We start from the raw sequence: 11072 nt of genomic DNA, 5'->3' as shown, positions 1-11072 counted from the left end.
TTGTGTGCTTATTCTCTTGGTTTACTAAATTGCTTCTGACAAGACAAATCCTGACAAAGGAAAAACTGTCAGAAGTACTCCTACACACAAAGCTTAAGTTGTCCAAAAAGAGGGCCCAACAGTGTGGGTCCTTAAAAATCCTCTATAATTAATTATTCTTCTGATTGCAGGGTAACAAGAAAAATACACTTGTCTTGGATAGTGGATTTAGGAACATGACTGGAAATAAATCCCTGTTGTCAGAATTTGAAAGAAGGCTGGCCCAGATGTATCTTATGGAGATGGAAATAGGACACACTCTGGATATGGCAACTTGATAATTGGAAGGTAGCAATAGAGAATGTAGCTCTGTGGATGGACTAAGCATAATCTTCTGAGCATCAGTCAAATCACTGACAGAGGTTATCATGTGGTTTTATGACTCACACTGTGAAGTTGTTCATAACAAGTCAAAGAAAATTGTCTTGATAGGATACAGACATGGTAACATATATGAAGCAAGGCTGCATGAAAGTCTTGAAAAGGAAGCTACTTGCCTTATCTCTAAGCATCAGTAGATGAGAGCTGGAACTGGCATAGAAGCTTCACATCTTAACTTCAATTCAAAATGAACTTTCCAAGAAGGAGATTGTAAGAGGATTACCAAACATGCTATACTCAAGTGATGGTATTTGTGATGCTTGCCAAAAGTCTAAACAAAGAAGAGTATCTTTCAAAAGCAAAACATAATTCTCTATTTCTGAGCCATATCACATGCTACACCTGGACCTTTTTGGACCAGTGAACATAATGTCCATCAACAAGAAAAGGTACACACTCGTAATTGTTGATGATTTCACTAGATATACTTGGGTTTATTTTCTACACAGGAAGGATGAAACTCCAGAAATTCTTCTGGACCACATAAGGCAAATTAAAATGGATCCACCATAAAGTGAAAATGAGAAGTGACAATGGCACTGAATTCAAGAATTCAAAAATGGAGGAATTCTGAATATAAAGGCATAGAACAACAATTCTCAGCTCCTGGTACACCTAACAAAATGGTTGTTGAGAGGAAGAACAGAACTTTGATTGAAGCTGGCAGAACTCTGCTAGAAGAAGCAAAACTACCCACTTACTTTTGGCTGAAGCAGTAAACACAACATGTTATACTCAGAATATCACTCTGATAAACAGACATGGTGTTACTCCTTATCAAATGCTAAAAGAGAAGAAGCCCAGTCTCAAACATCTTCATGTATTTGGATGTAAGTGCTTTGTTTTGAGAACTCATACTGATCAGCGGAAAGTTTGAATCAAAGGCTGATGAAGAATCTTTGTTGGATACTCACCATCAAGATCATACAGAGTTTTCAATCTGAGAACAAACATGTAGTTGTCTCCATCAATGTATCTTTTGATGATAAGAAGATTCCTGGTTTTGCAGAAGATACTCATGAAAGTCTAATCTTTGCAAATGAAAATGCATTTTGGAATCTGGATCAAACTCTAATGAACTTCAAATCCTGATGATTCAAATCATGATACTCCTTCTGATTCTGAAGATAATCATTGTACTAATGAACCTGCACATGTTGAGGGGGAGCAACGGCAAGGATCAGCTGATGGTACTAACACTGAAGAATCATCTCAAGGTTTTCTCAATCTAATCTCTCAGAATCCAATGCTGATTCAACATCAGATGAACATGAGTCAAGTCCCAATATCTCATCAGGAGATAACACAACAGATTCAGGGGGAGCCTCAAATGCATTTGATGCGGCATAATTAGGGGGAGCATCTAGCTCCAGAAGGACACTTCAGTGCCAGAAAATGGACTAAAGATCATACTCCTGATCTGATCATTGGAAATCCTGATGATGGTGTAAAGAAAGAAGTGCAACTCAGAATGAATGTTTATATCATAATCTACTTTCAAAAGAAGAGCCAAAGAAAGTAGAAGATGCACTTAAGGATGCAGATTGGGTCATGGCTATGCAAGAAGAATTGAATGAGTTTGAAAGAAATGAAGTATGGAAGCTGGTGCCTAGACCTAAGAACAGGTCAATTGTAGGCACAAAGTGGGTCTTTAGAAATAAGACTGATTCTGATGGAACAATCATCAGAAACAAGGCAAGATTGGTGGCTAAAGGTTATTCCCAACAGGAAGGTATTGACTATGATGAGACATTTGCTCTGTTGCTAGGTTGGAAGCAATCAGAATCTTCTTGGCATATGTTGCTCACAAGAAGTTCAAGGTCTTCCAGATGGATGTCAAGAGTGCATTTCTCAATGGAGAACTTGAAGAGGAAGTCTATGTTAAACACCACCAGGATTTGTGGATCCTAAACACCTGACTATGTTTACAGACTTGATAAAGCACTCTATGGACTGAAGCAAACACCTAGAGCATGGTATGAAACCCTTGCTCAGTTTCTACTTGAAAGTGGATTCAAAAGAGGTACAATAGATAAAACCTTATTTATCTGAATAAAGGTAAAGATTTGCTTTTAGTTCAAATTTATGTGGATGATATCATTTTTGGATCAACTAATCAAACACTGTGTGATAAGTTTTCAAAGTTGATGCATCAAGATATCAAATGAGTATGATGGGAGAGATGAGCTATTTCCTAGGCTTGCAAATTAAATAGACTGATAATGGCATCTATATTAATCAGTCCAAGTACACAAGGAATCTACTGAAGAGGTTTAATATGTAAGAAGTGCAACTGCAAGTACTCTATGGCAATTGCTACAAAATTGATCTCATGAAGGTACACAGTTGATGTCACAAGCTATAGAGGTATGATTGGTTCTCTTTTATACCTAACTGCTAGTAGGCCAGACATTATGTTTGCCACTATTTGTGTGCAAGATTTCAGCAAATCCAAGGGAGCCACATCTAATTGCAGTAAAGAGAATTTTCAGATCCTCAAGGGTACTGTTTCACTTGGACTTTGGTATGCAAGGGAAGCTGATTTTGCATATGTGGTTATTCAGATGCTGATTTTGTTGGATGCAAAATCGATAGGAAGAGTACATCAGGAAGCTGTCAGTTTTTGGGAGGCAGATTATCTCATGGTTCAGCAAGAAGCATAAATCTATTTCTACTTCAACTGTTGAGGCTGAATATATTGCAGCTGGGAGTTGCTGTGCTCAGTTGTTATGGATGAGAAATCAGCTCGTGGACTATGGATTATAATTTTCAAAATTCCTATTTATTGTGATAATCAAAGTGTTATGCTATGACAGGTAATCCGGTGCAACACTCTCTTACAAACACATCAGTATCAGATATCACTTCATAAGAGAGCATGTCATGGAAGGAACCATAGAACTTATTTTGTTCCTACTGATCAGCTGGCTGATATCTTCACAAAGCCATTACCTGAGCAACGTTTACAAAGCTTGTAAATGAACTTGGTATGGTTGTTGGGATATAAATTTATTTCAATTTATATTTGGTCAAATCCTGATGTAGATTGATCAAATCCTGATATGTCCTAAATGTTGTGTTTTTAGATATTAAGCCAGGAATATGTGATGTATTTTATTTTATGCATGATAAATTAAGTGAATTTATTTGCTAATTGTGCATGTATGAATAAATATATCATTGTCATCATTACAAATCAGTCTAGGGAGATGCGCCTTAACAAAACACTTTTGGTTAATTTATTAAGTTAACTCTTCACTTAATAATTGGTCAGTCTCCTAGTCCCTTGATATTCCTTTGGCTATTTAACCATCATTTCAGCTCAGTCATATCATCTCCTATTCTCACAAAAACGACCTTCTCTCTCTTATTTCTCACTATTTTCTCCTATCACAAAAATGGTTCTTGTAAACATGTTCATGAACTTTGAGAACTTCAATGTCGAGTTCAGTTGTGATGACTGGGAGCAGGAATGACACATCACTGCCATTCCCGATGAGGTTCGGAACTTGGTTCCAAGAGATTCAGACAAATCTCCTGTTCTTTGAGATGGACTATCATCTCCATCTTGATCACTTGGAAGAAGCACGGCGAGAGGCTCTTCTTCAGCAAGAACAGATCATCTGTCTTGCTGTGCTTTTTATCAATAGTAGGAGGAACTAATCAACATCAACAACCTTAGTTCTTAGACCAAGACTGTTGATGTTCATCTTCTTAGACTAGGACTATCTTGTAATCTTTTTGCATAATCTACAAATTTCATGAAATGTACTCTTCTGATATATTAATGAAATTTCTTTTGATTGCAAGATTTAGTCTATGATTATTTCACTATATATGCATGTGAATGTTCTTATTGAAGCCTGTTAATCTTTACATCATCCACTTAAAATGTATATCTTGATGATTGTTTTGATTAAAATTGTGGTTTGCTAATAATTTATGATGCTTTGACAAACAACTGTTGAATTGAATTAACATATCCTGAGTTTGTCAAATCCTGATAGAAACGAGGTCTCAAATACTGATGACAGGTCAGCACATTCTAATTCAGATTATTAGTCTTAATAAATTTCTGAGTAGTTTTCTTGCTGCAATTAAGTATTTCACTTAATTGTTGGTTAATGGTGGATTATCTGATAAACAAATTTCTACAGTTGTGTCTTGACATATCTGTATGTATTTTGTCTTTACTTCCGCAATTTACTCCACCGTCAAACTTTATTACTCAGTAATTGATACCTGTTTAAAGTCAAATTCACTAAATTACCTTCTTCATATGAATGTTTATACTCTAGAGTAGAAAAGTTATAAACCCAGAAGAAATTATGTGACACAATTCATCATACACATAGTTTCACTGTGCACAATTCACTTATACTCTCTCACACAAGCTATACATCATGACAATGTCTGAAGTTTCACCACTCTTCAGTTTAACCACTATCATTCATGGAAATACATTTTGTACTAACAATTACTTAGCTCTGCTTACACATCAGTAGCTACCATCATCTTTTCATGATATTCAGGATTTTCCTTCTATGTCCAATTGGGTATGCTCTCACGACTCCTGTCAAGGTGTCATATAGGGCTGTCATGCAGGTATGTAATACAGCTTTGGTAAATTCAAAAAACTGGCTTTTCTTGAATATGAGGGCCAACGATATGAAGTTGACGCTGATATTCTGCTCCAAGCCTTGATTGCCTGCCCTTGATGGTGCTCCTGATACTCATACCACTGAGCAGCTGTTTGATATGCTAAGGACTTTAGGCTATCAAGGAGAAACAACAACCCTGGAAAACTGCAAGGACCAAACTGAAAAGAGAATGGAACTTTTTCTTTGATTGCATCAGTAGGTGTTTCTTGAATAAGACAACAAATTTTGATGCTCTTCCATCCACTTCTCAAAAATTGGATACTCTCTTCTTTACTCTGGTAATTTTGATTATGGTCATACTATACTACAATTCATAATTTCTAGGAGAGCAGATGCTTCAGGAGTAATAGGGTATACTAGATTTCTACAACTGATTTTCAATTTTCTATACCCTAATATCATTTTTGATGATGATGAATTACTCCCTGTTTTTCAAATTTCTGAAAAAGCTATCACTGATCTTATTAAAAGGGATGAAAAGAATAAATTTTCAGGACCTCCCTTTCTTCCTAGAGAGGTCAGGCAATTTCTATTAAGAAATGGACCTACTCCTACACAAGTGCCTGTAAATCCTGATGCTGGCACCTCTGTCACAGTTCCTGATGCTGAGAATAAAAAACCACCCATCTTGTTTCTAACCCAAACATTTCTTCTTCCAAATAGCAAACACATCAAGCTTTAAATTAGCCTCCTCTGTTGTCTCTCAAAAAAATCATTTGTAACAAAGAAAAGGCTGGTTAATAAATCTATCACTTCTGGACAGAAAGCTAAATAAGCCTCACTGAGTGAGAGTAAGAAGAAAGAAGACTGTTTCAGTCAGGAAAAGAAGACTGATCATAGAAGATAATTCTGACTCAGATGATCAGATGCCAATAGGGTCCTTATCAAAAATCAAGAATCCATTGATCAACATCCTGATAACTCTGTTGACACTACTGGAACCAAGGAGCCAACTACTGATGCTAGTGCTCTGCTTGACAAGCTTCCAGTAAATAAAGCAACTGCTGAACACAAGAAACCTGCAAAAAGCCAGTTAAAAAGAAAAAGTGAAGAAGTAGTTGGATACATCAGAAAGAAGAAGAAGACTCGGCCTCTTTCCAAGGATGTCAGTACACAAGAACCCAAGTCTCAAAAGGATTTAGCAACTGCAACACATCCAGTCACACAAGAACCATATTCTAAAGGAAGATGCAGACCGAGGCTGTACAAATCATTGTCAATATTACTCAGAGTGATCTTCTTACTGACTCTATTCAACTACTACAGGACAAGCAAACTCATCAGGAAATACTGTCAAAGGTGGATGCAATCATAAATGATCCTATTTTTGAGAAGAGCACACAAGAACCTTCACCAAGCATTGCTGAAGCATCTCAATTTCTCAGACTCCACAAGAAGTATCAGTTTAATGTACTGATGCTAGTCTCTCACCTTCTCCTGACAGACCAAATCTTGATGTTACAACAGTACCTACTGAGAATCATCCTTCAACTACACTAGCTACTATTGATGATCCACTACCGATTGCTAGTTTGCAGAAGCATCCTGATGTGCTGCTTGTTCCTCCACGTCCTCACTTCCACTTGAGGACTCACCTTCAGGTATTGCTAACTTACTCATATAATCTCATGTTTGTATGAGTATAAATAGTCTCTTCTTTAAGGTTACCTCTATTTATATGACAAGCATACAACTCTTCTCAGCCATCTCTTATTTTTCGCTAAATGTATGATTGAGCCTTCATGTGAAACTGTGTGAAAATATCAGATTAATTTTTTTTGAGTGGCAGTCTCCTGTACTGGCAAAAGGAGAGGTAGCTTTGAAACAAGAATTTATAAGTTTTTCTTTACTTATAAAGTTTCTTATGTGAGAACAATATTACTCTTAAAAGTAATATATTGTGTGAGAAGTGATGAGATCACTTGAAAAGAACAGAGAGTTTAGGTGTTACCATGTTTCTGTTTCAGGATCTCATCAGCCAGAGGCACCTCTTGCAAAGGATTTCGATAAAGACAAAGCAATTCTGCCTGATTCTGCAAATTCTTCCGATGGGTTGTCTGATTCTGATAATGACAGTGATGCAGATGATTCTGACACAACTCAGCTTAAGTCTGCAATTGATGTATCTAAGAAGTCCAATGTTCGTTTTCTTTGCAATTCAATGTAAATCCTTCTTATTACAATGCTGATGCTGAACATTTTTGACAGACATAATGGGATTATAAATGGAAACTTGCAAATACTTCCATCTTATCTGCTGTTGGCCTGCAACATATTCATCGTGCCTATGATGAAATTCAAGCTCCTAATCTGAAGTTGCATTAAGGCCTCCACTATTTCTGTTAAAGGAATTCACTCTGACCTTGATGAAATGAAGAAGTCTCATGCTGCTATCAAGGAGAAAATTGATGGATTTTTGCTTCACACACCTACCTCAGCTGAATTCAAAAGTGTGAAAAATACTATCATAGATGTTGTTGAATCTCAACACTGCATGACCTCTCGAATTTCCTCCTTAGAAGATAAGGTCTCTTTTATAGGTGACAAACTGGATGCTCTATTTATCTTCTTTTAAATAATGATGCCAAAAAGGGGGAGAAGATAGTTGCTACAAAATCAACATCAGATTCTATCCAGACAAAGGATAAAGATATTGATGATGATGGTGATAAGAATAATCTAGTTACAGATGTTCAAATTGCTTCTACTGCTCAACAACCTCAACTTCCAAGAAGACTCATCATTCAGGACAAAGGAAGTGTACTGGTGCTCACAAAGCCAAGTACAAGACTACAGATGGTGCTCCTGAGGATGATGATGTTATAATCTCTAATTTAGCAGATGCTAAGGGATTATTCTTTCCTTACATGTATAAGGAAACAGGTGAAAAGATTGACTTGTACTACAAAGATAAGAGGTTTGAGCAAAAGAATGCTAGGAGTGCTCTTGATTATATAACTGAAGAATTTCCTGATCAAACACCTGAAGAACCAGTTATACAACAAAAAGAGCTAATGGCTCAAATTGAAGCTGAAGCTAATATTTCTAAGGGAAGAGGAAAAAGAGGCGGAAGATCTACAAGAGCTAGGGAAGAGAAAGAGGAGGAAGAACTTCTAAATCAAGTCAAGTGACCGCATTTAACTCTATTTTTCTGAATTTTCTATCCAGAGAAGGTTATGTCTTGTACAAGGACATGAAGGATATGAAGGAGATGAAGAAGTTCATAAGCCAGAAGAGTTGATTATACCAAGGAAGAAAAGATCAGCCACTGACATTGATCAAGCTAATACAGCAAATCCGAATGTAACTCCTGATGTAGAGACAAATCCCGAGGTAAAGCAGAACCTGATGCTATGAACCTGATAGCTGATTTTTACTTTGATAAAAAAGTGATTGAAGCATTAAATGATTCAGCCCTTACTCCAGTAGTCACCTCATACTTCACAGTTGATGAAAAAAAGAAGGTTGATAGGAGGAAAGCTGATCAAGCATGCAAATATATTTGCAGAGAGTTTTAAAATCAAAGAGGGAGCTATGACATAAAGCAAAATGGAAGATTCATGATCTTTCTACAATTTATGCTCCTTTCAGCAAGAAGGATAGAGGATGGAAAGATTTTATATTTTATTATCCTAAAGGGATCAAGCATGTTGAATTTGTGTCAGCAGGGTTAAGAGATTTTATTCCAGAACAGGAAGATGTTGATAATTCCATCAAGAAACCTTCTTGGGTGGAATACAATGAAAAAATGAAACTTGTCAAATCTCGAACCAGAGGAGGCATTGGTCATTCTGATATGGAGATTCTAAGATCTGATCTGCTGGATACAAATACTCTGACAGAGAATCTTGGTGAAAGAGTTTCTCTTCACATCTTGAGAAAGTTGAAGCTGTGAAGATCGTCTATAGAAAAATAAATGATAATGATGTCAGAGAGGAGATTCTGTACTTTTTCAGGGATGGTAAAGTAAAGAGCTTTACATTGCAGCAACTCTTAATGAAGACTGTGTCAGAATTGAAATACATTCACTATCTTCTTAGAGTTGAGAATAGTGTCACCAGAAATTGGTTCTATGATACTTGAAGTCATCAGAAGAAGAGTCATGACAAAAGATGATAAATACAATGGTGATTATGTCCTGAGTACAGAACTATACTGGTCAAGAAATGAAGATGAAAAAGGGAGCTGCAGTGCTACAAGTTTTTTTCAACAGTCCTCAGTTATCCTTCAGTCCTGATCATGAAGATGTCAGTTTAAGCTACATGTTGATTGGTGATTGAGATAAGCAAAAGCTCAATTTCTAAGTTGAGATCAGCCATCTATCAGCTTGGAGAAGACACTGAAGAGAAGAGAGAGTTGAAGAAAAAGCTTATTAAAGTCCTACGAGACAAGGAAAAGGAAGATTGAAAAACTTTCTGGCATCAACTGTCAATTATCTGAAGATACTGAAGTGAGCTTTACTCCTTGTACATTTTGTAGAATGGTTTTGGCATCATTGAGAATGGAATTTGTGCTTCATTACATTAAGCATAAATTGGGGGAGATTGTTACATATTAAATTCTCAATGATCAGAAGAAGCTCAGGATCTGGTTGTTTGGGTGTCATCAGTATCTGATGTGTCATCAGGATTTGACATATCATCAACATTTGGATGTCATTAGTATTTGATGACAGTCAGCTTAGAAGATTTGTTTTGTTCCTTGTATTGTGGAGTAGATATCTTTTACGTCCGAGTTATAGGACTTTATCTATTCGGTTGAAGATATGTATCAGTTTCAGTTAGTTTTTGATAATGCATATCTTAAATTGATTTGTCGTAGCTGTGTAGTATATAAACACAGTTTAGGTCATCACGTGTATTGATCTCGAGTATCATTCGACCTAGCAGCTCTCAAGAACATCAGTATTTCTTGAGAGAGTTTTGTAACAGTTTTTATCAGATATATAAAAGCTGTTATATTTTATTAGTTCGAAACATTTATAATTATATTCAACCCCCCTTAAACAATTGTATCTTCACCGGGCAACAAAATAATAAACGCAACCACTGGATACTTGAAATCTCCTTTAGCCTTAGGTAACTCCCCAATAAGATCAAGGCGTCAAAGAGCGCTGGCATAGATGAGTAATTCGCAAACGTTGGCAGCGATCGCAGGCTCTAACGAAATTTGCGGCATCCTCCTTCATAGTGGGCCAATAATAACCTTGGCGTAAAACTTTTATCGCCAACGAGTTACCCCCGAGTGATTACTACAGATTCCCTCATGTACTTCCCTTAAGATGTAATTTCCCTCTTCTTCATCGACACATCTGAGCAGCGGTTGATTGAAGCCCCTTTTATACAAACTTCATCATATACATACTTGCGGCCTGGTAGCGGAGTCGTCTAGCCTTGAGCTTATTCTAAGGAAGTGCTACTAGTGAATATAAGCAAGAATGGGCGTCATCATGTTTCCTTGGGAGCCTCATCTACTTGCATCACCTCAACCTCCGGGATATAGGAATCTCTGGATTTATAGGGGTTAGATCCCAAACAACACAGCCTCTTTGGGATCCAATTTCGCCAGGGCATCCACATTGTGTTCTTTCCTACGGTACACATTCCAACTAACCTCTTTGAACTTTCCAATCAGGCGCTACGTGCCACCTCAAGTACAATTCCGTCGCGGTCCTCGAGCTTGAAACCCCATTCACCTGGTTTACCACCAACTCCGAGTCGCTTTTGCAATTAGTCTGCACTCCGATTTCCAAAGGTGATCTTTAGGCCATTGATCAATGCTTCATTCCGCATCTATTCGTGTATAAATTTGACGTGAATTGCACTCATCAGATGATGGCCTTCCGGAGACAGAGTACTATGCCCGCGCTGCCTCCATTATTAACTGCCCCCCAACATGCAAGATCCACCAGGGAGTGGAAATCCTCTAAAAAACTCTCAGTATGAGGGGGAGGTAGCACTACCAAAGCCTTATCATCAACTACAGAATCAA

This window comes from Apium graveolens, chromosome 3 (assembly GCF_009905375.1).
Source record: "Apium graveolens cultivar Ventura chromosome 3, ASM990537v1, whole genome shotgun sequence".
NCBI lineage: Eukaryota > Viridiplantae > Streptophyta > Magnoliopsida > Apiales > Apiaceae > Apium > Apium graveolens.
The sequence above is the reverse complement of the archived record's forward strand: the minus strand, read 5'-3'. Positions refer to the sequence as shown.